Source organism: Miniopterus natalensis, chromosome 8 (genome assembly GCF_054644295.1).
Source record: "Miniopterus natalensis isolate mMinNat1 chromosome 8, mMinNat1.hap1, whole genome shotgun sequence".
Classification (NCBI taxonomy): Eukaryota; Metazoa; Chordata; class Mammalia; order Chiroptera; family Miniopteridae; genus Miniopterus; species Miniopterus natalensis.
This window is the reverse complement of record NC_142088.1, coordinates 67,662,953-67,683,735: the sequence shown is the minus strand read 5'-3', so window position 1 is coordinate 67,683,735 and position 20,783 is coordinate 67,662,953. Positions and strand designations below refer to the sequence as shown.

Below are 20,783 nucleotides of genomic sequence, written 5' to 3'. Positions count from 1 at the left end.
CTGTCTTTTCAGGTTTTAAGAAAGAGTCAACATTTCAAAGTTGAGAAGGGGGAAAAACCCAGCTACCAAAAGGAAGCCTGAAAGCTTTCTTTTCAAGTGTAGGAAAGCACTTCTCAAAATCGGATTCTAAAACTGAGCTGAGTGGTTTGCTGTGTGCACCTTTCTAGTGGCTTGGATTTTCTCGAATTCTCTTCTTTTTAAAGGGCATCACCTCTTCCTTCTGGTTGCCATCATTTTCTTAATATCCCTGACCTCCCATCATCTAGCTTTATCTGACTTACCCAGTAGCACCTTTCTGGCCCTCTTCATCAAAGGCGACTATCCCATCCATAGGGGTCTCTTCATTGGCCTCCCACCAGCACAGCTTGGGGTGATTTTTCTAGGGAGGAGGGGTGCTATCCATCCATTCTGGGCCACCTTATGCACTGATACAAATTGTTCCCATCTTCGAGCTCATCTCTAATCCAACTTGCTGGCTAAAAGATTCTTGGTGGATTCAGCTCCTTCCTTCCCCAAAACATTTACTGAGCATGGACTGTATTCTAGCACTAGACATGGGAATGCAGTATAAAGCTGGCCAGGAACCCATAGAAATGCACAGACACTTATAGTTCAATCTGAACCAAACCCAGGAGGGCTTCCTGAAATAGGTGACCTCAAAACCAAGACAAAATGAGTAAGTTAACCAAGTGAAGGAGTAAAGAGGGAAAGTGTTTTGCATTACAGTGCACTTATATTATAAACATCTTCTGGCACCTTGCTTTGCATTAGCTCGTATTGTCCCTATGCCTAATGTGTACATGTTGTTAACTTTAAGATACTGTAACTTTTTTTTTTTTAAACATATCTTTGTTGATTTCAGTGAGAGGAAAGGAGGGGGAGAGAGAGAGATAGAAACATCAATGATGAGAGAGTCATTGATCGGCTGCCTAGCCCACAACCCGGGCATGTGCCCTGACTGGGAACCGAACCCCGATCTCCTGGATCCTAGGTCGATGCTCAACTGCTGAGCCACGCCCAGCCGGGCAAGATATTGTAACTTCTTGAGGGCAAGAGTCTGTGGTACTTTTCTACTTATGCTTCTCAGGGCTTAGCACAAAGCTGAATACTTTGCAAGGAAGGAAAGGAGCACATGTTATGCCTGCTCTGTCCCCATCACTCTGCATGAAAGTGGCTGTTTGTTGGCTGCTGAGTAGTTGTGTGACTTTGGGTGAATCTCTAAGCTTCCTCTGGGCCTTGATTTCTTCATCTGTAAGATGAAGGGATTCTACTACAGCATCTTCCAGCTCTGTGGTCGTCTTTTCCTGTGGCCTATCAGGACCATCTGGTTATCGTTGAGCGGGTAGGAAGACAACTGCAGAAGGTGTTTCAGGGGTTAAATCAGGAAACCCAAAATGGAAATGAAACTGTGACCCCAAATGCTCAAGTGCTAGATCAGTTGGAGACCAAGGAAAGGATGTCCTTCAGAAATGACCCCAACTGGGCCCCGGTGCCTCCATTCTCTTCTCTGTGCCCTGTGCCACCTCAAGCTGCCAACCGGGGAGGGATAACGCACGCTCGGGCTTTGTTCTGAGGGGCCATTGCCCTTTTCACTTTGCCGCATCAACACCTGCAGTCTTGTAACTTTGGCTACAGAAGTAGCAAGAGGGTGTGCGAAGGCAAGCTGATGGGATAGATGGTGCTGGCATAGACATCGCACAGGTTCTTCGGTGCTCAAAACACTGAGCTCAGGACATCATGTACTAATTCAAGGGTGGCCCCCCTTTTCTCTCTCAAACTTTTCAAAACAGGAAGAAAGTTTGGTTCATCTGCAGACACCAGTAACCTATGTTCTCTAGAGCTTTTTGGAAGCCATCCAAGAAACAAAGCTACCTTTGCTAAGGGGATGCTAATCACTTTTTTTTCTGTCTCTGTTTTTTTTTTTCTCTCCTTTTAAACTCTGAGCTTCTGGTAGCACTTTGGAAGGCTGGCACAAGGCCATCTGAAACCACAGTGGGGTGTTAGGTAATCATGTTCGCATTAAACTACTGCTCTGTGGTTTAATTTTCAACGGTCTCTGCAGTTTGGAAACACACATACTGTATTTTTGAGGCAAAGAAAAACTTGGTTATACAGAAAAAAAAAAAGGCGGGAAGATGGCGTGCCCATAAGACACTCCCTTGTATATTTCTAGAAAAGAAACAGTCACTTTTATTCTAGAGAAGGCAAACTGAGGTTGACTATATTCAGTTGACCCTGGGGACACATGCCTCAAAAACATCCTAATACCCTTCAGACTGAAAGTATCAAGTAGTGTCTCTCCAGGAGCATTCGTCCACGGAGTCACCGAGTTTAGCACTTTTACTAACTAAACACCGGACCCTGGGCTAGGTCCTAGGGGCAGAGAGGTAGTTGGGGTGGCAGATGAGAACAGTGAGGCGAGCAAGCCCTGTGTTGTCTTCTCAGCCTCACCTCCGAGGAATTTCTACTTGGGGTCTTTTGATTTTATCAGTGACACAGCAAACTAAAGCCAGGGTTATCATTTTCTATTTAAAACGAGGATGATGAAGCCGCCGAATGCTCCCATTAGACAATTTCCTAGGAACTGCCCTCGGACTCCTCCCTCTGGCGGACCTGTTGCCCCCTGACCAGCTTAGCTCTGTGACCATGACGGGTCTATGACGTGGCCACCCCTGCTCTGTGTTTGTACATTCCTAGTAGTAGGATCTTGGCTTCCTTTCTGGTTCTTTAATGAAGCTCTCAGATAGCCTGTGACTTTGCAGAAACTAGGCTGGCCCAATGGCCCCAGGTAATGCAACCGACTAGATCCAGCCCCAGGTGAACCGGACAGACCAATTCGGCCCCAGGTCTGATTCGAGGACTGCAGATTATGTGCGCATTTCATGTCAGACCTATTCTAGTAACAGGTGAAAATCTTATCTGTTGCAGATATGGGCGAAAAGAAGACTAGCTTTGAGTCTTTTCTCACCTCCAACTTTCCTCCTCTGTCCCCCCTCCCCCAGCCCTCAGTTTTGGAGCTGTTTATCTTCTCTCTTTTGTTTGGCAGTGTTCCATATGCCTATTAAAAGAGAAATTTGCATAGTTGAGGGATTCAGGTTTTCACAAAGCACCTACAATAAGTTGAAATTTAGAAGTGCCTTGTTTTTCTTCTGTCAACCATTAAATATTTGGCTGAACTGACACATTCATGCTGGAGTCTTTAAAAGTCAGTGTGAGCCCGGCCGGGTGTGGCTCAGCGGTTGAGCATCACTCTAGGATCCAGGAGATCCAGGTTTGCTTCTGGGTCAGGGCACAAGCCCGCGTTGCGGCTTGATCCCAGTTGGGGGCCTGCAAGGGGCAGCAAATCAATGACTCTCTCATCTTTGAAGTTTCTATCTCTCTCTCTCTCCCTCTCCCTACTTCTCTCTGAAATTAATAAAGACATATTTTAAAAAAAAGTTAATGTGAATACTTTGGATTTAATTTAAAACTCTCTCATTGGTGAACATTTTTGAGGCAAGTCAAATTTGCTGAGACTTCACTGGAGATATTGTACATACTCCAAAAGTGAGTGTGGAGTGAACTGGGCTGATTTATTGTTAGTTTCTCAAAACACTGACATTAAAGGAGGTAAAAAATCAGTGTGGTTTTCTTCGTGGGGGGTTTCACTTTGACTTTCAACATTGAATCTGAGAGTTTGATGAACCCAGAAATGCAAAGTGAAACTTGGGAGTGTGAGTGCGTACCAGGCCATACAGACTTCTATGAATGGAAGTTGAGCTCTAGTTGTTTTCCTTATCAGCATATGCCATTAGCAGATGTCACCCTCTACTCTTCATAAAAAATATGGCCCCTTGTCATTAAGGAACTTACATTTAAAGTAAGATATATTGTCCAACAGCATATAACAAGGCATTTTTCTAGTTCTTTCCCTTGAAGTTCCATGCTTGTATGGATTTCCTTACTTAAACTGGAGGTGAGCCTTGCAACACATCTTTGGAGAGTGGGTAGCAAGTCCTTCCTGTTCCCTGTCTTCTGGAAGATTGGAGGAAGGAGTTGGGAAAGGTGAGTGCTCTGCCTAACATTGTTACCATGTGGAAGGGAGGCCCTGGGCCACTGAAAATGCATTTTTCTGTCCTGCTGATTTTGACTCGTTGGGCTCAAGTAAATCAATAAAACAGCATAATGGAAGCCCACCAGCATATTGCTCTTGTGTGTACATTCAACATCTTGAATGCTTCATTCACTCAGACTCCCAAAGGTTGTGTGTAAAAAGCAGAAAATGTACAGAAGGACACTTTGTGTTCGTAAGAGTTTAAACAGATTTAGTGTTGAAGGTCATGTCTGGGTGTTTGCCTGTGCAATGAACCTGAGGCCCTTAGGTCCTAAAATCCCATGAGTCAGGGTACCTGAGTCGGAAAGGGCTCTATCAGCCTTTCCTCCCCTCAATTGCTTGCTCACAGTTGTTAAAGTTTAGCAGAGGAGGGGTCAAAATCAGTGATGGAATGGCAAGGTGCTATTGTCTGACTCCATGAGAGTTTACATGTGCTCAGAACTTCAGATGTGACTGACAGAGGGGTGTGTGTGAATCAAACCCCTTGTTCTGTGTTGTGGCCACAAAGAACCTTTTCCCTTTGAAACCCAAGAAGGCCCCTTTTCCTGGACTGTGGAGGGAATTAGGCAGCAAACAACCATGAATATTTTTTCAGAAATCCATTAAAACTTTAATGATGCAGAGTTTATGGAGCATTTGGGAATTTCAGAATGGCTTTCTTACCCTACCTTCCAAATGCAGCCACCTGTAGAGCAGCATGAATACTAATAGGTATGTGGTCTTTAAATCCTCTGACCTGACTTTGGGTATTAATTAAACTTCAATTTTGTGTTTAATAATTATTTGAATTTATTTTTATCTAATTAGATGATATAAAGAGACAACTGACCCAATGATCAAAGGCACTCCCCCACCCCATGATATTTCAGACCAGACCCTGCATGGAGATTAGTGCCCCTATGGAACAAAGATTTTGTGTCTGGCTTTCAGAAGTGGTTGTGCAAATATTCAGTCTGAAAGCCCTTTTAATGGTCGAAAATGGAGGAGTTGACAATCGGGAAGGGCCAGGTGGACCTGAGCTGGGATGAGTGATTTCTTGGCAGAGAGCCCATTCTCATGATGAAAGCTGGGAAAATTTGCTTGGGGAGAGTAATCCAATGATATGAAAGGATTAGGGAGGCTTACACTCAGCAAACTGTAAACCATGAATCTGAATGGTGCCCCTTCCACACAGGCAGCTGCTTTGCTTGTAAAACAGAGCCACCAAAATTAAATAAGAGGAGGAACTAGAGAGAGAAGGTGGGAGGAAGGAAGCACCGGGTGCTTCAAAATAATATTGCATGCAAACAAACCACGTTTGCCAGCTGTAATTCCTGGTCAGCACTAACAGAAGACTCATTTCAGCTAAAAGAACAGTTGCCCAGCATTGCCCCAGAGACAGGTGGAAACTTCTATCACCTTGAACCTGCATACACTCCAAGTTCACCTTTCACCCCTTGCTCCTATTGGTTAGCCACTTAATTATTTCACTTGTGAATACTTAGCTATTAGTGACACTAATTAAAACCTGCCTTGCCCTCAGATGTATTATGAAGCTGTTTGTAAAATGCTGTGAAGGCAAATTGTTCCAAGAGCTATTAATTCTGGTAAAGGCCGTGTGTCAGCTTCAGTTATGTGCTTGTAAATGCAAACCCACCCTGGGCAATAATCTCCAGGGATGGTCTAAATTGCACAGCTGGCTTTTTAGAAAATGTGTATGGAGGAGCATGGAAAGATTGCTGAAAATGCCTAAGTAAGGTTAGATAATAAATGGAATTATACTGGGCAGGGGGAGGGCGGAACAAAGAAGCTATTATCAGGCATCAGATATGTACTGTATGGTACAAAGGGGCGATTTAGGCTGGGTTAGCAAGGTATTTGGGAGGAGGTTATTAAAATAAGAAGTCAGTACAAAGCATAATGAAACAAGTTCCCAGCAGTGCCGGCTCCAAGTCCTGTTTCTTTTGCTAGTTGTCCTCCTGTCATTACCAACTGGAAGAACTGGGCAAATTAAGTTGGAAGATGACTCCTCCAGTCACCAGTTTATTGGGTCTATGAACTTTCACCTAAGACTCCTTCTCATAATATAAATACCTCTGTGTGCATATATACTTATATATGTATATATATATGTACACACACATATATATGTACAGTATTTAATCTTTCAAATAGGTAACAAAACTAACTCACTTGTATGTGTGGATTTCTCATATGATGGAAGCATAGGTACATGATAGATAAATAAGTAAATGGGTAGATGCGTGGATAAGGAAAAGCTTCATTAATTCACTTATTCAGAAAATATTTAGTAAGAGTGTAGCATGTGCCTGGGAAGTTCTAGGTGCTGGGAATACAGAGTGAAGAGACAAGGTGCCTGACTTCAGTGAGCTTATATTTTAGTCAGGAAGGCATGTAACAAATAAATAGACAAATATACATGATAACGACAGTGAAGAGCTAGGAGGAGGATAAAACAGGATAAGTACTAAAAATGGAAAGAATAATTGGATACAGTTATAGCTCAAAAAGGAACTTCAGCTAAGTCAGTGTTGTGGTTGTCAAGCTTGATTCTAACAACAGGATCTATATCTCTTCAAGTGGAAATATGTGCCCTGTGGAGAAACCTCAATATTTAATAGAGGTGGAAACACATCTGCTCCAGTTTAAGGGTGTGTGTGTGTGTGTGTGTGTGTGTGTGTGTGTGTATGAGGGTGTCAGACCCTATCCACCAATACAGGTAAATTATAACAAAGTGATTATGAAACTATATTCATCACAAAATGAAAATAAAGCACAATGTTAAAACGGGATGACAGTCGCCTCATTGCAATGGGGTGGATGGCACTGCCGGCAGCCTCTCATCACGATCGACACCCATCATCTGTTAGATCAGCCGCTGGGGCCCACGGTCTGGGCTGCGCGAGGTCCCTTTCGTTATTTATTCTTTGCTTCTTTAATCTTTTCTTCTTTTCCTGTTTTAATTAGACTATAAAATCATCTCTCACAAAGACGAAGGTTTGAGGAAAGGCACATATACCTGCTTCTGGATATTTTAATCATACACAGACCCAGAAATTAAGGCGAGGGTTCTCTCTGGAGCCTGCTGGTGCCCTCCAGATGCCCAGATGTGGGACAACTGGGGGCTTCAGGTCAGGAGATGACGGCGAACACATTCCCAGTGTGTCCTTGGGACCCACTGGGCTCTGGGCATATTGTTTCTTATTCAGGCGTCTATAAAATAATACACGATAGGTCTTGTTTCCCAACAGGTGAAGAGAGCCATTAAACATTGGCAACAAATAGTTTTGGCACTTTTGAGCTGTGTATACCATTGTTCAGTCTTAAAAAAAATTCCGGTATCTTATCCTTCACGTGACCAAGATAGCTCAGGCTGTTGAAGATACCAAATATGTCAGTGAGAAATAACCTTATAGCAAGCTGCTTGAAATCATAGACATGGTCATGAAGAAGTTGGTTTTATCTAATCTCTCATTTCAAAACCTCCTTCCTCGTGAATAGCCAACATAGGTCATTATCTATCAGTGACTGCAACTTCATCATGTTTCCAATTGTCACCATTTCCTTTGAGATGGGTGCTGTAATGTCCACCACCCGGACCCCTCCCCCCCTCTAAATGAAGGACTTGTTCCCCATTCCTCACACCTCCCCTGCTGAAAGGGCAACTGGAAGAGAGCTGTCACCTGTGAGCCTTGTTTGGGGATGCCTCTGCCAAAGCAAAGTGCCTCACCCAAGGTCACCTGTCCTTCCAGGGGCTGACTGATCAGTGTCAGCGTGGGGAGGCCACACCCTTTTGCTGGGGACAACTCTGAAGGGTCGTCCCAGTTTCAGAACTCTCCAGGAGGTTGACTTAGGACTGAATCACAGCTCAGCTTCTCCCTTTGCTCAATCTTGCTTCCTTTATCTTCCTTCTGCATGAGCTGGTCCCACATACATACCTTCATAAACATCCTGTATGTTAATAACCACCGCTGAGACTGCTCCCTAGGGAACACCTTCAAAACTGAATCAGGACATGTGGCCCACAGCCAGCTGATCTTTTTGAGGGAAGCAGTGATGTTCAAATACACCCTCTTAAATTCACTGGGAATTCCTTCCTTGATGCACACAGAGATGGAACTTGTCCAAACTGATGTCAGTGTATTTCCCACTTTACACCATGGCTCACTAAAGAAGTGTTGACCAAATGAAAATCATCTTCAGGTAGAGCGCGGATTTTCAGTGTTAAACAGTCATCAGACAGAATACATCGCAGTAAAAAAGGAGTCCTGTAAGTAATGGTGATGGCTATACAAATATTGCAAGTGTATTTGATGCCACTGAATCATATGGCTAAAATGGCAAAGTTTATGTTCTGTATATTTTTACTACATTTAAAAAACCGATAATGTACTATACCAAAAAGATTGACTTGTATACTAGGAGTGAGTGAAGTGTATGGTATATGAATTATATCTCAATAAAGCTGTTAAAGAAAAGAGCCCTGGGGAGGAAATCATCAAGTACTTCTCTTTTATATATGTGCCCCCATCAGAACTGAATTTTGTCCATATATAAAGTGAAACATCTTCAAAGACTTAATGTTACCTTTCTCCTACCTTATATACCATTGATATTATGTACCATCTACCAATGTTCTTTGATGACGAAATTTTGCCAATTGTTTTGCTTTCTTTCCAGACATAATGCTTATCATTACCTTTGTCGCTGGTTTTACAAATGTGTTGGCAATAGTGCGGCGTATACCTAGGTTTCTGTGAGGAGCTCATCCTTTATGATGCCTCTGTAGTTGTGGCTTCTCCATCACCTTTAGCAATAACTTTGTCAATTTTGTATTGGGAAACACAGTGCACTTGTTCTGGAAAAACTTTATTGTTCTATTGAGAAGTCATTGTACTTTGTTGGAAAATAACACTGAAGCTTTCATAGCTTCGTGCTGTTATTGGAAAACATTTTTATAACAAATGCCACCCTGGAGGTCTAGGGGCAAACACATCACCAGTCCAATCCAATCTAATTTTCAGGTCATCCTGCCTATTTGTGATTAGAAACCTACATTTTTGTTAGCTTGATCATCACAGTCCTATTCTCACTTCTCCCAGCACATACTGTTTCACTTCCTTTCATTTGACCTTGAATCTGTTCTTGACACTTAAAATGTTATCCTGAGTTATGGTATTTACTATTTTTATCATTGCCACCTTTGAGTCATTGATCCATTTCTGTCAATTAGTGATAATTATAATATTAACAACTGAAAATTCAGTAAGTAAAAACAATGACGCATGTTAGCTGAGACAAAATCCACACTGTGGAACTGAATGTTGCTGAGATGAACTGATGAGCTGCTGTGGTAACCCAGGGGTTAGAGAGTCTCACTGTGAGCAACCACACCTGGTCTTTTCTTGTTCCCTCTCTCTTCTTCTTTCTTTTCTTTTCCTTGTTGGTCTTAGCTGGACTCCTCATGTACCTTTTTGTTGTTGTTGTTAATTCTCACCTGAGGATATTTTTTCCATTGATTTTTTAGAAAGAGTGGAAGAGAGGGATGAGTGGGAGAGAGAGAGAGACATCAATCGGTTGCCTCACGCACGCTTCCCAACCAGGACCAGGGAACGAACCTGCAACCCAGGTACATACCACTGACCGGGCATCAAACCCATAGCCCTTCTGGCCACAGGCTGACGCTCTAACCACTGAGCAACCAGCCAGGGCCTTATGTACCTTCTTCCCCTTCTTCCCCTTCTCCCCCTTCCCCACTCCTCTGTTTATTTTTTGAGAATTATGGCTTTAAAATGGAAAGAGACCATGGAGATCTTTAAGTCCAATGACTTCATTTTACAGATGAGGAAACTTAAGTCCAGAGTTTCAATGAACTAATCCAAGTCAGAGGGGCCAGACCTGGTTCCTCAGCTCCTCTGATTCATGGCCAGTGTGTTTCATTTTGCTATGAAGCCACTAAACCTTCTCCTTCAACTCTTCTTTCTGGTTCTCTCTTGGCACTGAGAGTGGTTGGACCCATAGTGATTAACAGTATTTGTTATCAGGGCTAAGGCAGTAGGGGGCTAAGGGAGTCAAAACTTCCCTGCTCTGTCTCCTCTTGCCCCTGCCTCCATGCAATATTCATTCTCTCACAATCTCTGTGCTTGCTCCCTCCTAAAACATCTGTCAATCCTCCTTTAGTACGGGAACCACTGTGCTAGTCCATGCTGCCATCATCTTTCTCCTGCACTGTTTCAGCACTTCTTTTTTAGTCTCTCTGCTTTTAAGAACTGCTTTCTCAAACCCCAAATCCAAATATCGATTGATCCATCTGTTCATCCGTTCAACCATCCATACCACTGCTGCCAGAATGATTCCACAACGTCACTCTCATCTCTAGTCTTTGATGATTCTTAAATCCCTATGAGATAAAGTCCAATCTTAGAGCAAGACACCTGGCACTCAAGTCTCTTTGTGACCTGGCCCCGCCCTCCTATCTAGTGTTATCCCCAATTACTCTGTATATTAGTCAGGCTAAACTATGATATATAATCAACTCCAAAATCTCAGTGGCTCAACACAACAAGGTTTATTGCTTATCTATAGTAAGTTTGCTACAAGTATGGGTGAATCTCCAGAGGCTCTTTTCTGCATGTAGTAGCCCACAAATCCAGGCTGCTCTGACCATGTACTATTCCCATTTCACAGGCGTCCTCCATGATTGCCACAAAGGGTGAAGAGAGAGCTGGAAGGTGGACATGAACTTTTCTGAGCTTCAGCCTGAAAGTGACACCATAGCCCATTGGCCAGAGTTTATCACTTAACTGCAGCTAGAAGGGGAAGTGCGGGAAATGTTTGGTGAGCACTGCTATTTCTACCACAGTCCCTTCTTGCAATTGTACTTTGGAAATACCTGACTACTTGTTCCCTGAGTACAAATTCTTTTAAAGCCTTCATGTCTCCACAGAGGCAGTCCACCTGGCCTAGAATATCCTTCGTGCTGACCTGATATACTCCTACAAATCCAAATCTCTATTTCTTCTAAGAAGCCGTCTCTGACTTTCCCAGGGCAACTTGGTGGCTTATTCTCCAGTGTCCCCACTATATCTCGCAATTATCTTCATCACTATTCTAATCATTTGCGTGGTTGTTTCCTTCTCAGGGGTGAGGAACCTTTGTTATGCAAAGGGCCATTTGGATATCTATAACATCATTCAGGGGCCATACAAATTATCAACTTAAAAATTAGTTATGGAAGGTAAAGATGGCAGCAAACTGAGTGGAAGCTACAGGGACACTCTCCCAGGACCAAAATGGAATTACAACTAAAATATAGAAAAACCAACCTGAATAATCAACTGCAATTGGAGACAAGCTGGAGAGCACCCTCATAACCATGGAGGAAAAGTGGAGACTGCACAGAGACTGGTAAGAAGTGCAGAGGTGGGAGAGGCCTGGCTGGTCGCCCACAGGCAGCAGCTGAAGGTCCACAGAGATATCTCAGCTGTGGGGGGGTTCTCACTGAAAACTCTGGGGCCTAAACCCCAGGCTGGGCTTCCCAGACAAGAGCACCAGAACTGCAAAAAGGGCCCACAGAACATCTGGCTGTGAAAAGCAGCTGGCTTTCTGTCTGTCAGGGAGAGATGGCTGAAAATGCAGGCATCCTCTTAAAGAGCCAAGGCACAAAGTTTCGTGTGTAGCCATTCACCTTGGGCTCTAGCAGAGGGAGAACAAAGTGGACTGGAGCTGTGTGAGAAGAATCTAGGGTTGTGGGCTCCGGAGAAAGAGCTCGGAGGATACTCCTTTGGATTCCTGGGCTGAGTCATTCCCTTATACTGCTAAGGCAGATATTTACTCCAAGCAGCTTTTGCCAGAGGGGGAAACAATTGTTTCACCCTGCTGGGAAATCTCTCGCCCTACCCCTTGGAATTTCTACAGCCTGGGGCTCATTAAAAGATTCAGATTAATCAGCCTGCAGGCAGAGGCAGACTTCAGAGTGCTTTGAGTCTTTGCCTGATCTGCTTCTGGACCAGGGCCTTGGAAAAGAAGACTTTGGTGTGCAACTTGGTCCTGTCCAAAAGCACCCAGCCCCAACAGAGGAGACCTCAAGCCCTGGGTTGTTGATAACCCCAAACAAGGTACTCAAGGCCAGTCACAAACAGTGTCTGGCCCGGTTGGGTGTGGTTCAGAAGTTGAGCATAGACCTAGGATCCAGGAGATTGGGGTTTGATTCCCGGTCAGGAAATCCCATGCCTGGGTTGCGGGCTAGGCAGCCGATCAGTGACTCTCTCACCATTGATGTTTCTATCTCTCTCCCCCCCCCCTTTCCTCTCTCTGAAGTCAATAAAGACATGTTTAAACCTCCCCTCCCCCCCCAAAACACAAAAAAAAACCAAACAGTGTCTGACATTGGCCTGCACCAGAGACTGTTCAAAAAGACTGAGAGTCCTAGCAGGCCTAACTAATCCATAGAAACAAAGCCAAATAGGCAGCCAAAATGGGGAGACAAAAAACAAGCCCCAAATGAAAGAACAAGAGGAGACTCCATAAAAAAAGCTAAAAGAAATGGAAATAAGCAATCTATCAAATACAGAGTTCAGAATACTGATAATAAAGATGCTCAACAGCATGAAAAATAAAAGGAAACTATGAAAGAAATTAAGAATGATCTAGCAGAAATAAAAATACATTGGAAGGACTAAACAGAAGATTAGAGGAAGCTGAGGATCTGATCAGTGAATTACAAGACAGGGTAGAAAAAAATCACTCAATCAGAGATTAACAACCCCCCCCCCAAACAATTAAAAAGCAGGAGGACAGTGTAAAGGAGCTGTGGGACAACATGAAAATTAACAATATTTGCATCATAGGAGTTCCAGAAGAGGTTGAAAGTAAGCAAGGGTTAGAGAACCTGTTTGAAGAAATAATGGCAGATAACTTCCCTAACCTGGTCAAGGAAAAAGTCACACAAGTTCAGGAGGCACAGAGAGTCCCAAGCAAGAAGAACCCAAAGAGTCCCACACCCAGACACATCATAATTAAAATGCCAAAAATTCAAGACAAAGAGAAAATCTTAAAGGCAGCAAGAGAAAAGCAAGCTGTTACCCACAAAGGAGTTCCCATAAGACTGTCAGCTGATTTCTCATCAGAAACTCTACAGACCAGAAGGTAATGGCACGAAATAGTCAACGTAATGGAAAACAAGGATCTGAAACCAAGACCGCTCTATCCAGCAAGGCTATCATTCAAGATAGATGGTGAAATAGAGCTTCCAGACAAAATAAGGCTAAAGGAATTTATTACCACCAAACCACCATTGCAGAAAATGTTAAAGGGACTGCTGTAATTATAAGAAGAAATGAGAAAGAAACATAGGCATAAAGAATTAAAATGGTAATAAAGAAAGATCTATCAATAATAACCTTAAGGACTTTAAGGGAGAGATCAACAGCAATACAGTCATAGTTGTGGACTTGAACACCCCACTGACTTCACTGGATAGATCTTCCAGACAAACAGTCAACACAGAAACAGTGACTCTAAATGGCACACCAGATCAGATGGATTTAATTGATATTTACAGAACATTTCACCCCAAAGCTGCAGACTATACATTCCTCTCAAGTGCACATGGCTCATTCTCAAAGATAGACCACATGTTAGGACACAAAGCAAGTCTCTACAAGTTCAAGAAGATTGAAATCATATCAAGGGTCTCAAATCACAAGGGCATGAAATTAGAAATCAACTACAGTACAAACACTCAAAAACATTCAAACACATGGAGGCTAAATAGCATGTTATTAAACAATGAATGAGTTACCAATAAGATCAAGAAAGAAATAAAAAACTTCCTGGAAACAAAGGAAAATGAACACACAACAACCCAAAATCTATGGGACACAGCAAAAGGAGTCCCAAGAGGGAAGTTCATAGCACTGCAGGCCTATCTTAAAAAGCAAGAAGAATTTTAGTAAACTATCTAATCCTACAACTTAAAGAATTAGAAAGTTCCCCTGTGAAGCCATCCAGACCAGGGCTTTTGTTTGCTGGGAGTTTTTAAAACTTTATTACTGCTTCAATTTCATCAGCTATTATTAGCCTATTCAGGTTTTCTGATTGTTCCTGATTCAGTTTTACATGATCTCACTCATATGTGGAATCTAATAAACAAAATAGACTGAGGAACAAAACAGATCCAGAGACATAGAAGCATGGAACAGACTGATGAATCTCAGTGTGAAGGTGGGGGTGGGTGGGTGGAGGGGGAGAGATTAATCAAAGAACTTACATGCATATATGCATAACCCATGGACATAGACAATAGTGTGGTGAAGGCCTGAGGCGTGGGGGCGGATTCGGGGTGGAGGGGATCAATGGGGGAAAAAGGGATATGTGTAATATTTTCAAAAATAAAGATGAATTAAAAAATAAAAATAAAAATTAGCTATGAAAAAAAGCTCTTAGATTTACTGAGTTTTGAGGTCTGCCTGTGGTTGCCGTTGCAGGGGACCAGATCAAAGGATTCCACAGACCTGATATAGCCTGCAGGCTGGACATTCCCCACCCCTGTTAAATGTAAATCTCTTTGTGGATAGAGAAAGTGTAATTTCATCTTTAGGTCCTCGGTTTTAATACAGTGGTACATGGAGATTCTTCATATCTGTGGTTGAATAAATGAATGTACAAATAAAAGAAAAATGGCTATAAAACTATCCAGTTTCTTGTTATATCCCCTCCCCCACTTTAGTCCAGTAATCACCTTCTTTTGCCTGGACAACCACATAGACCCTTTCTGATAATCGTCTTCTATTATTGCCCCAATCCAATTTATTCTCCACTCAGCAGCCATGCCACTATAAAGCAGGAGTCAGAGTGGGGCTTCCTATTTCCTTAGAATAAAATATAAAGTTTCAGATTTCTTCCCATGACCCTCTGCCTGCTCATCTGGCCACAGCTCAGTCTCTTATCCTGTGGCTCCCACACTGGCCTCCTCTTAGTTCCCTGATTACACTGATTTTCTCCCCCCAGGGCTTTCTCAAGGCTGGTTCCTGTGTCTGGAATGCTCCTACTTCCTCTTCTCTCTAGGTTAGTTCTTTCTCAGTCTTTAGCGTAAATGTCACTTCTCCAGCACTTACAATTGTTTTGTTTTGATTGCAAGTGAGAAAATCCCACTGAAACTACCCTAAATATTAAAGGAAATATACTGGCTCCTATATATAGCAAATCCAAAAATAGAGCTGGCTTTAAGGAAGGCCTGGTCTTGTCACCGAGGACCCTGTTTCTGAGAACCTGCTTTCTCTCATTTACTGTATAGCTGCAGCTCTTTCTTCCTGGTCACAAACCAGCTGTCACTGTTCTGGACTCACATTCTCCCATCACAATCTTCAGGAGAATAGAGTGTCTTTTCTGGCAGCTCCTGCTCAGTCCAGTGATTCAGCCTCTCTCATTGGCTTAAGTTGTATCACAGGCCCATGTCTGAATCAGTCTCCTTGGGAGGGACATGAAGGTGGAGGGGAGGGATGAGACTTGTTTAGGCCAATCAAGACCACCCTCCCTTGGAGCTGAGTGGGGACCACACATAACCTAATAACAAGGCTGCATGTGAAGAAGAGTTTAAGTTTCCGAAGAATGAAGAGTCCTTTTGGTGCGAAATAAATGTTTCAAATACAGCATCCCCCCCCCCCAAAAAGTCCATCACACTTTCAGAGAGGAGCCAGCGCTCCCCACCCCCCCTAAGGAAGTCTCCTCTGTTACCTTCTATTACTGAATCCTACTCACGTCCCTCTAAGCGCCCACTACTGCTTGTCATGCTTATTTTGTTTACTTGTTTATAGTCGGAATCTCCCGCTAGGCTCTAACTTCACAAAAGCAGATACCCCGTTTGATTTGTTCTTCTAGTGCTGGAACATACTAGGAAGTTCAATAAATATTTTCTTAATAAAAGAAAAAAACACACAAATTTCTTCTTTTCCAGTTTAGCTCTGGTTTTTGCCAAAGGGACAAGGGAGAGCCAGGGTTGGATGGACGAGAGCGAATGTGAGCAACGTGCCTGTGAATTTAGCTTTCCTTTGCTAGGAGCTCAGTCGTCTTTCCCGGCCAACAATCCCTCAAACTGCCCACCCCCGGATCTCTTCTTCTCAACCCACCTGCTCCAGGCACTCTGCTAATTTGATGTTCCTTCAGTTTTTTTAAACCTAGCTAGAATTAGAGCCTCAATAGGAATCTCGATTTTTAAGAAGTTAGCTGAATTGTGTCTTTGCAGAGAAGGTAGAGACCAGTCTTTATCTCTCTCTTTTTCCCACCCCCCCCTAGCTCCTGCAAGTGGAGTGGGTGAAAATTTCACTTCTCTCATGGAACTCGAGACTGAAGTCGATGCCAGGTAGTAGAAAGATGAGGGAAGGTAGGAGTGAGCCAGGAAAAAAACTGCCGGGAAATAATAACAGTTAACAGTGAAGGGAGGTCTTGTGGGTGAAGGAGACATAGCTCAAGAGAAGGAAAGGTATAATAAACTTGGAAATGAAGATTAAAGAATTTAGGTAATAGAGAGCTGGAGGAATCTTCCTTCCTTCTTAGATTTATCTATTTATTTATCAACAGTTTTACTGGGCAACAGGATGCTTCTAGGAGCTGAGAGTAGAGGGGTGGCCAAAGCACACCAGTTCTTGCCACCACGGAGCTCACCTTCTAGCGAGGGAAGATCGGTAATCAGCAAGTAAGTGCATAGAGACCAGCCACTGCCTTCCTCTCTCCTGAGACCCACAGAATGAAATAAAGGCACTTTTTAAAGGTGTGGATACCCATGCGTGGGAAAAGAGGAGAGGAGGCATCGAGGGTGGGAGCTGGAAGGCAAACCTGAGAAAACAGCATCCTCAGTGGGCAGAAGGGAAAGCTGAGAACAACCTGGTTTACACAGCACCCCCCTAAGTGCAGGGATTCGTGGTGCCAGGTGAACCCGGCATGGAGTGGGGCGTGTGTGTGTGTGGAACAGAAGATACAATAGACGGGTCAGTTCACACTCAGCTCTCCAGACCTGCTTCTCTCTCCACAGAGAAGAGCCAGGCCCTGTGGCAGAAGACCCGGGCTTTACTCTCCGGAGCAGGCTTCCTGCCCAGCTGAGGGGCAGACTGACTCTGACAGGGGCACTAAGGGGGGGGCATGTGTGCTGGATGCTGAAGCTCTCTTTCCCCAAGAACAATGGCAGTCAGGCCTTTCCCCTCCCGCAGGAGTTTGAAGTATTTTCTGAAGAGTCTGATTGTCTCGAGAGAGAGAGGCCTGAAATTGGGGTTTTCCAACCAAATAGTGCAGCCTGTTCACACTGGAGAGGACAGTGAAACTCTCCAGTCAGCAAGCTCCACCTGTGCCTTCAGAGCCACCAATGAGCGTGTCAGTTCCTTGTTTCTCAGAGGACCAGATGGCCAAGGATTACCAGACATCTGAGGAAAGGTTCTAATAAAATAGACCAAACAAAACCAAATGCACAGAAAAAGCAACTTGGAGGGAACAGACCAAGTAGGGAGAAGTAAACTTGTAAGAGAGAGGGAGAGGCAGGGAGAGAAAATGCTCATCAAATACTCGAGGAGATAAAATATATGTAACTGTGAAATAAGAACAGGATGCTATAGAAAAAAGTGATATTCAGAGAACAAAAAGGGGCTGTTGGAAATTAAAAACAGGATGGCAAAATGGAAAACTCAGCAGAATAATTGGAAAGTCAAAGAAACCTCTCAAGAAGTAGAAAAAAAGACAAAGGTGGATGAACAAGGGAGAAAAGATGGGACTCTTAGAGGAGTAGCTCAGAAGCGATGAGGATTTCAGGAAGAGAGACAACAAAGGAGAGGATTGTCAAAGAAAGTATTCAACAAAAATTCTCAGAATTGAAAAACAGAAGTTTCCGGATTAAAAAGGCCACCAAGTGCCCGTCACAATTGCACAATGGGTGAAAATAGTCCCACGCTCACATCATCACAAATGTCAGATCACTAAGCCAAACAAAGAGCTTAAAATCTTCCAGACACAAAAAATATGTCACTTACAAAGGATCGTTAATTAGAATGGCTTCTATTGAGAAGCTTCGGGAGCTGGAAGACAAAGGAGCAATGCCTTCAAAGTTCTGAGGAATAATGATTTCAGACCCCAGATTCTACAGATGTGCGAAGTCTCAAAATAATGTGTTTTCCATGAAGCTTTTTAGGAAGCTTTTGGAACACGTGCTCCACCAAAACATTGGAGCGAACCAGAGGCAAGTAAAAATGTCAGAACAAAAAACGCCTAGGATGTTGGTGAAGAGAAATTCCCGAGTCAGCAATGGCCCAGATATACAGGGAAACTGTTTTCGATCGGCCCACGTCAGAAGGCCAGGGAAGGAGAGAGCTTCAAGAAATTAAAGTGACAGGACACACAATGTCCACTGAGAAGATTTAGGCAACTTGGTGAAGTTGGGGTTTTATTACTGATAAGTACACAGAACTAAGGAAACAACAAAATAGGAAGCTATAAAATTAGTAACTCCAGGCAAAACAGAAATAGTCGGAAAGAAAATCTAATAATATAATGATTCATTGTGTTTGCATAGTCATAATTATGTAACGCACTAAATGTTGACCTATCCCAAGGTACCATATATTAGGGGGACAGAGGGATGGAGAGTGTGTGCCTGTGTGGTGAGGACAGAGAATGAAAATCCTCACCTTACGTAGTGAGAAGTCAGTTCAAGTTGAAAGTGGTTGGTTTTGGGTGGGAAATATGGAAGGGGTAGGAAATTGCTGATTCTCAGAAGCCTTGCAGGTCTAGTTGATTAACTCTGTGCATGATTAACACTACAAAAGAATCAGACCAAAAGAGAGGAAAAGGAAAATACTGGAAAGAAATTTAGCAAAATATTAGTTGTTTATCTCTGGGTTTATGGTAATAAATTATGTTTTTTATTTGCACTTTTTCATTTTTCTGCAGTTTCTAAAATGAACATGGCTTAGTTTTTAAATCATAAAACATAGTTTTAGGAAGGAAAGACTTATAGTAAAAACCCCCACAGTTTTGCTAGGAGGATTTGGGGAGGCTTCACTGATGGCGACATTTGGCCATATCTGTGAGGGAACGAGTCGTGTGGGTACTCAGAGGAACATTCTACAAAGAATGTGCAAAGGTCCAGGGTGGAAATGTGCTTGAAGCATGACCAATGCCTAAGAGGAACAGCACAGAGGCCAGGTGTGTAATAAGTGTGCAGAGTGAGAAAAGATGAGGTCAGAGAGAGGGCTTGGGCCAGGCTCTATGGGGCATGTTAAAGACTGATTTTACCCTGTCTACTAAGGGAAGCTGTTAGAGTTCTGAGGAGAAAAATTATATGATCTGATTGGCGTTTTAACAGGGTCACTGTGGCTGCAGAGTGTGTGGAGGGGTGGAAAGGGGGAGGACTTGGGGAGCAAGGAGGTGGCAAGATTGGAAACTGGGAGACCATTTAGGAGGCTCTTGTTATATCCAGATGAGGGAGTCTTCAGGGTTAAACACTGATGTTCAAAAAGTTTTTATTTTATCAGCAGAAACCATTTTTCAAAGGAAATCTTATGCTAATCCCTCATCTATAAAACATTACAGGGAAGCATAGAAATGAAGGGATTTTGCTTGAAATAGGAGGTGGGGGTCCAGAGCCCCTGCCCCATCCCCTCATCCCTGCCGTCTCATCCTGCTGGTTCCTGGAAGGTGTGCCTTTGAACCCAGGGTTCTGTAGATCGCCATTTGAAAACTAATTGCACCTAGCTCCATCCTTTTATTGAGGAGGTCCAGTGCAGGGAGGAGCTGGCTGAGGAGTGGGGTTTGGGTAGGAGTGCTTAAAAAGAAGGAAAAGTTAGCGTATTGTTGTAAACAATAACAAGAAGAAGAAGCAGAATTTCACCCTTAGAATCTGCTATGGGATGAAATGTCTAGACAGCCAAGAATTGAAGATGCAGATGCCTGCAAGGGGGGCAGTGAGTAATGTAAATGGAAGTGATAGGGAGGAGTGGGGACTGCGGAGAACTATTGAGTTTCCACCTGCCTAAATGGAGCCGCTTAAGTCTGTGCCTCAGCTCACAGCTGTCAAGCTGGACTGTGGGCCTAGTTTGTCTGATCTTTTGAATTTCAAGTAAATAAGGAGTCTGGATATTTTAAGGTGAAATTTCCTTATTTGTAAGTGCTACCAAAACTCAACAAAAAAATGCCTGTGAGTCATGTTCAGGGAGGGGCTGCCCATTTGCAGCGCTGGATAGGATGCTCTGTACCATTTTTCTGAATGCTTTGGGCCAGGATCGTAAAGCAGTTGTCAGAGATTGCAAAAGAGATTTGGAAGTAACTTTGAGGTTTTTGCACCACTAAAAGTAAAATTACACCCTGCTTTGCCCCATTTAAAAGCCGTGTAATTGCCCTGACCTGGCTGCTCAGTTGGTTGTAGCGTGGTCCCATACACCAAAAGGTTGTGGGTTTGATCCCAGTCGCGGTGTGTATGGGAGGCAAGAGATTGATGTCTCTCTCACACCTCGATATTTCTCTCTCTCTAAAAATAAATAGAAACATCCCCTCAGGTAAGGATTAAAAAAAAAAAGCTGTGTAATTGAAGTATTAAGTGTTTTTCTGGTTGTCAGAATCCGTGTATGGGGAATAGGGCCCAGTGCTAAATGGACTCAGATGGCTCTGCTCCCCTTTCTGGTGGCCCTGCAGGAGCACTTGGAAATGTGTC

General features: G+C 43.3%; 1 long non-coding RNA gene across 2 annotated transcripts in view; it reads left to right on the top strand.

Annotated features, from left to right (window-relative positions):
- The window catches only part of LOC107531146 (uncharacterized), a 172,890-nt gene that overhangs the window by 135,712 nt on the left and 16,395 nt on the right, over window positions 1–20,783 (top strand). Inside the window, exons 4-5 of one of the 2 annotated variants that reach the window (XR_015714904.1) lie at window positions 10,781–10,930; window positions 11,040–11,606. This is a non-coding gene — a long non-coding RNA (uncharacterized LOC107531146). Of the gene's footprint in view, window positions 1–10,780; window positions 10,931–11,039; window positions 11,607–20,783 lie in introns of those variants that run through there. The other variant, XR_015714905.1, reaches the window with a different exon arrangement.